At 40.5% G+C, this 6048-nt stretch overlaps 1 non-coding gene across 1 annotated transcript; it reads right to left on the bottom strand.

The window, feature by feature from the left end:
* Positions 1-219: 219 nt before the first annotated feature.
* On the bottom strand, positions 220-295 carry TRNAS-GGA (transfer RNA serine (anticodon GGA)). Its single transcript has one exon. It is a non-coding gene; the product is annotated as a tRNA-Ser (tRNA).
* Positions 296-6048: the final 5753 nt, after the last annotated feature.

Genomic DNA, 6048 nt, shown 5'->3' with positions numbered 1-6048 from the left:
CCAGGGGTGACGCTCTGCCCACCAGGGGGCGATGCTCTGCCCCTCCGGGGCATCGCTCTGCTACAACCAGAGCCACTCTAGCGCCTGGGGCAGAGGCCAAGGAGCCATCCCCAGCGCCCGGGCCATCTTTGTTCCAATGGAGCCTCGGCTGCAGGAGGGGAAGAGAGAGACAGAGAGGAAGGAGGGGGGGTAGAGAAGCAAATGGGCGCTTCTCCTATGTGCCCTGGCCGGGAATTGATCCCGGGACTTCGGCACTCCAGGCCGACGCTCTACCACTGAGCCAACTGGCCAGGGCCTATAGAAAAAAATTTAATAGCTTAGAAACCTTGGAGTTAAATGACAGAAAATTTAAAATTGAAGTCCTAAAAATACTCAGGGATTACAAGAAAGCACAGAAAGGCAATTTAGGGAGCTCAAAATCAACTCAGTGAGGAGATGACGTCAGAGTAATGGCGGGGTAGGAAGCGATACCGATAAATCTCCCCCAAAACTCAACAAGATCTTCAACCAGAAACAGAAAAACCTATACTTGGAGCTTCCAGATGCTTCGCAATACACCCAAAGGTATGATTGAGTGAAAAATTGGCTAAATATATAACCAAACCCCGAAGGAAAAAGGGAGTAAGAAATGCTCCGCCTTCCTCACTAACCTAAACAGGGCGGCTTTCTCTGGTAACTGTGAATATAGAAACTGAGGCGGGCAAAGGGGGTGAATAGATCCAGACCGCCGCGGCACAAACGGCCGAACCAGGCTGTGGCACACAGATCCAAGCCGAGGAAAATCTGATCCTGTGGCAACCCGGGCAATACAAGCTAACACTCGCGCCAAACCCAAACAAAGAAAGACAAGCGGAGCGGCCATTTTACCCAGTCTCCTGGTCGGTGCGCAGTTAGTGGGCGAGAATTTCTTCCTAGGCCCCGAGAGTGCGTGCCCGTGTTGCCCCACGGAGAGGCAGGGTCAGAGGCCTTTCTGTGGGCTGAGGACAGAGTCTCGGGGCAGCCCCAGCGCCCTGGGAAAGCCACACACGGGAGGGAGTGAGAACTACTTCCAACGGTGGAGATTTTCCGTGCTGGTGAGGGTTTCACTCAGAGGGAACCGCGGCCGGCCTCATATCCTGGTGTGCGCGCGCAGATAAGGAGTGAGCGATTCCTCCGAGTGCCTCGGCAGTGTGCGCCCGTGTTATCGCACAGAGGGGCAGAGTCAGGGGCCTTTGTGTGGGCCAAAGCGGAATCTCGAGCCGCCCCAGCGCCTTGCAAAAGCCGCGCACGGGGACGGAGCGAGACTCAATTCCAACGCTGCAACTTTTCCCTGCGGTTGGGGGTTTCACTCAGAGCGTGAGACTGCTGGCTGGATATCCTGGTCGCAGACAGTGAGTGAGAGTTTCCTCCAAGCGCCCCCCAGAAGTGGGCGCCCGCTTGTGTTACTGGACAGAGTGGCAGAGCCAGTGGTCTTTGAGTGGGCGGAAAGCCCGCCTGATTATGCTAGCAGCTCTGACTGACTGAGCCTTACCCAGAGCCCTGTGCTGAGTGGAAATAGAGTGGGGAGTTGCCAGCTCTTTGAGCCTCTTACTATCCAGGCAGAGGCAGCAGCAACCCCATAGCTGGATTATCAGGCTACTAATTGAGGAAGGAAAGACTAGGAGAAAGGCTCCAGGAACACGGACTCTCTCACTGTCGGAGCCTATAAATGCTAATGAGCCTCGACTCCCACAAGACTAAAGCACAATACATGACATTGCCATAGAGACTTATCAACTGCAAGCCTCTACCTGAGCGTGCCAAAGGGGCAGAACCCGGGGTACAGAGTCACCAACCAGGAAGAGGGAGAGAAAAGAAAAAGCAAGAAGATAACCTCTCAAAATCAAGAATAATCTGCAGACTTTATAACCTATCCCATTTTATTATATTTGTTCGTTTGTTTCTCTTATCTTCATTCTTGATACTTTTTTTTTCTTCCTCCAATTTGGCCGATTAACTCTCTACTGGTCTTACTCTCTCCTCTCCTTGAACTACACTACCCATAAGTGTTACATCTCCCATTATCTTTTCTCTTCTCTTCCTTTCTCTCTATGAGGGTTGCACTCCAAAACCCTTAACTCTCACTCTCTCTCTCTCTCCTTTCTTTTTTCTTCTTTTAGTGGTTCCCTCTTTTTTCTCTCTCTCTCTCTTTCTTTTCTCCCTCTATATTAGTTTCTTCCTTTCTCCTTTACATCTCCTCTCATTCAAACCTCAATAACAAACAAATTATCTTATCTGGGACTCAAACCTATGTTTGTGGCATTTTGGGGGGTTTTTACTTCACCTTTTTAACTCACTAGCAGTGCTCCCATCCCTGGCTCTCCATATTATCTAGTTCTTGTTCCACTAAATACAATAGTAAGTTTTTAATTTGTCCCCCCATTTTTCCGTTTTCCTCTTATTCCTCTCATCATAACTCTTAGACAACCAACACCTAAAAGCAAATCATTTTATTCTTGACCCAAATTTTTTCCTTATTTGCTTTTTGTGGGTCCATACGCTCTTTTTTTTTTTTTTTTCTTTTTTTCTTTTTTGCCCCTTTATTACTTTTACCCAATTCAGGCCCTCCATCACAGGCATTGTTTGTTATAACTCACAGTCCACCACAAGATTTTCTCAAGAAAGAGGGGAGAGGAGAGGAGAGGAAAAAAGGAGGGGGGGAATAATTTCCTTTTTTTAAAAATTTTTATTTTATTTTATTTTTCTTTATTTCATTATTAATTTTTTTTAAAAAAAAAACTCTTTTCGATTTTTTATTTATTTTTTATTTTTTTTAACTTTTTATTCTTTATTAAATCTCATTAATACTATCAACAAAACCACCCTCAGATGCCATTAAGGAAGAGAAAATCGAATATCATGGATACAAAAGAAAGAGAGGTAACACAGCTAGATGAGGAAAAATCTATGGAGAAAAAATTTAATATATTGGAAACCTTGGAGCTAAATGACAGAGAATTCAAGATAGAAATCCTAAAAATCCTCCGAGATATACAAGAAAACACAGAAAGGCAATATAGGGAGCTCAGAAAACAACTCAATGAACACAAAGAATATATGTCCAAGGAAATTGAAACTATAAAAACAAATCAAACAGAGATGAAAAACTCAATTCACGAGCTGAAAAACGAAGTAACAAGCTTAGCTAATAGAACAGGTCAGATAGAAGAGAGGATTAGTGAAATAGAAGACAAGCAACTTGAGGCACAACAGAGAGAAGAAGAAAGAGACTCAAAAATTAAAAAAAATGAGATAGCCCTACAAGAATTATCTGACTCCATCAAAAAGAATAACATAAGAATAATAGGTATATCAGAGGGAGAAGAGAGAGAAAATGGAATGGAGAACATACTCAAACAAATAATAGATGAGAACTTCCCAAGCCTGTGGAAAGAACTAAAGCCTCAAGTTCAAGAAGCAAACAGAACTCCAAGTTTTCTTAACCCCAACAAACCTACTCCAAGGCATATCATAATGAAATTGACACAAACCAACAGCAAAGAAAAAATTCTCAAGGCAGCCAGGGAAAAGAAGAATACAACATATAAAGGAAGGCCCATTAGATTATCATCAGATTTCTCAGCAGAAACTCTACAAGCTAGAAGAGAGTGGACCCCAATATTTAAAGTCCTGAAAGAGAGGAACTTTCAGCCACGAATACTATACCCATCAAAGCTATCCTTCAAATACGAAGGAGAAATAAAAACATTCACAGATACAGAAAAGATGAGGGAATTTATCATGAGAAAACCCCCACTCCAGGAAATACTAAAGGGGGTTCTCCAATCAGATACAAAGAACAAAAAAAAAACAGAGCCACAAGTAAAAGCTCCAAGAAGAACACAATAAAACCAAATTTAAACTGTGACAACAACAAAAAGAAAGAGGGGGAGAAGACGGAGATTAACAGTAGCAAAGGATGATGGAGTGCAAAAGTACTCACAAAATAGTTCGCTACAATGAACAGGGTAGGGACCCTTTTCATTACTCAAAGGTAACCACCATTGAAAAAACCACCACAGAAGCACATGAGATAAAAAAGATAGCAACAGAGGAAAGATGTATGGAATACAACCAAATAAAAACAAAAGATAGAAAAACGAAAGAGAAGGATCAAACAAGACACGAAACTAACAGAAAGCAAGATATAAAATGGCAATAGGGAACTCACAAGTATCAATAATTACACTAAATGTAAACGGATTAAACTCACCAATAAAAAGGCACAGAGTAGCAGAATGGATTAAAAAAGAAAATCCAACTGTATGCTGCCTACAGGAAACTCATCTAAGTAACAAGGATAAAAACAAATTCAAAGTGAAAGGCTGGAAAACAATACTCCAAGCAAATAACATCCAAAAAAAAGCAGGTGTAGCAATACTCATATCGGATAATGCTGACTACAAGACAGGAAAAGTACTCAGAGACAAAAATGGCCATTTCATAATGGCTAAGGGGACACTGAATCAAGAAGACATAACAATTCTTAATATATATGCACCAAACCAAGGAGCACCAAAATATATAAGACAGCTACTTATTGATCTTAAAACAAAAACTGACAAAAATACAATCATACTTGGAGACCTCAATACACCGCTGACGGCTCTAGATCGGTCATCCAAACAGAGAATCAACAAAGACATAGTGGCCTTAAACAAAACACTAGAGCACCTGGATATGATAGACATCTACAGGACATTTCATCCCAAAGTGACTGAGTATACATTTTTCTCCAGTGTACATGGATCATTCTCAAGAATTGACCATATGTTGGGCCACAAAAACAACATCAGCAAATTCAGAAAAATTGAAGTTGTACCAAGCATATTTTCTGATCATAAAGCCTTGAAACTAGAATTCAACTGCAAAAAAGAGGAAAAAAATCCCACAAAAATGTGGAAACTAAACAACATACTTTTAAAAAATGAATGGGTCAAAGAAGAAATAAGTGCAGAGATCAAAAGATATATACAGACTAATGAAAATGACAATACGACATATCAGAATCTATGGGATGCAGCAAAAGCAGTGACAAGAGGGAAGTTCATATCGCTTCAGGCATATATGAACAAACAAAAGAGAGCCCAAGTGAACCACTTAACTTCCCACCTTAAGGAACTAGAAAAAGAAGAACAAAGACAACCCAAAACCAGCCGAAGAAAGGAAATAATAAAAATCAGAGCAGAAATAAATGAATTAGAGAACAGAAAAACTATAGAAAAAATTAATAGAACAAGGAGCTGGTTCTTTGAAAAGATCAACAAAATTGACAAACCCTTGGCAAGACTTACCAAGGAAAAAAGAGAAAGAACTCATATAAACAAAATCCAAAATGAAAGAGGAGAAATCACCACGGACACTGTAGATATACAAAGAATTATTGTAGAATACTATGAAAAACTTTATGCCACTAAATTCAACAACCTAGAAGAAATGGATAAATTCCTAGAAAAATACAACCTTCCTAGACTGAGTCAAGAAGAAGCAGAAAGCCTAAACAGACCTATCAGTAGAGAAGAAATAGAAAAAACCATTAAAAACCTCCCCAAAAATAAAAGTCCAGGCCCTGACGGCTATACCAGCGAATTTTATCAAACATTCAAAGAAGACTTGGTTCCTATTCTACTCAAAGTCTTCCAAAAAATTGAAGAAGAAGCAATACTTCCAAACACATTTTATGAGGCCAACATAACCCTCATCCCAAAACCAGGCAAGGATGGCACAAAAAAAGAAAACTACAGACCAATATCTCTAATGAATACAGATGCTAAAATACTAAACAAAATACTAGCAAATCGAATACAACAACATATTAAAAAAATAATACATCATGATCAAGTGGGATTCATCCCAGAATCTCAAGGATGGTTCAACATACGTAAAATGGTTAACGTAATACACCATATCAACAAAACAAAGAACAAAAACCACATGATCTTATCAATAGATGCAGAAAAGGCTTTCGATAAAATACAACACAATTTTATGTTTAAGACTCTCAACAAAATGGGTATAGAAGGAAAATAT

Source organism: Saccopteryx bilineata, chromosome 12 (assembly GCF_036850765.1).
Source record: "Saccopteryx bilineata isolate mSacBil1 chromosome 12, mSacBil1_pri_phased_curated, whole genome shotgun sequence".
NCBI classification, from domain to species: domain Eukaryota; kingdom Metazoa; phylum Chordata; class Mammalia; order Chiroptera; family Emballonuridae; genus Saccopteryx; species Saccopteryx bilineata.
The sequence above is the reverse complement of the archived record's forward strand: the minus strand, read 5'-3'. Positions and strand labels throughout refer to the sequence as shown.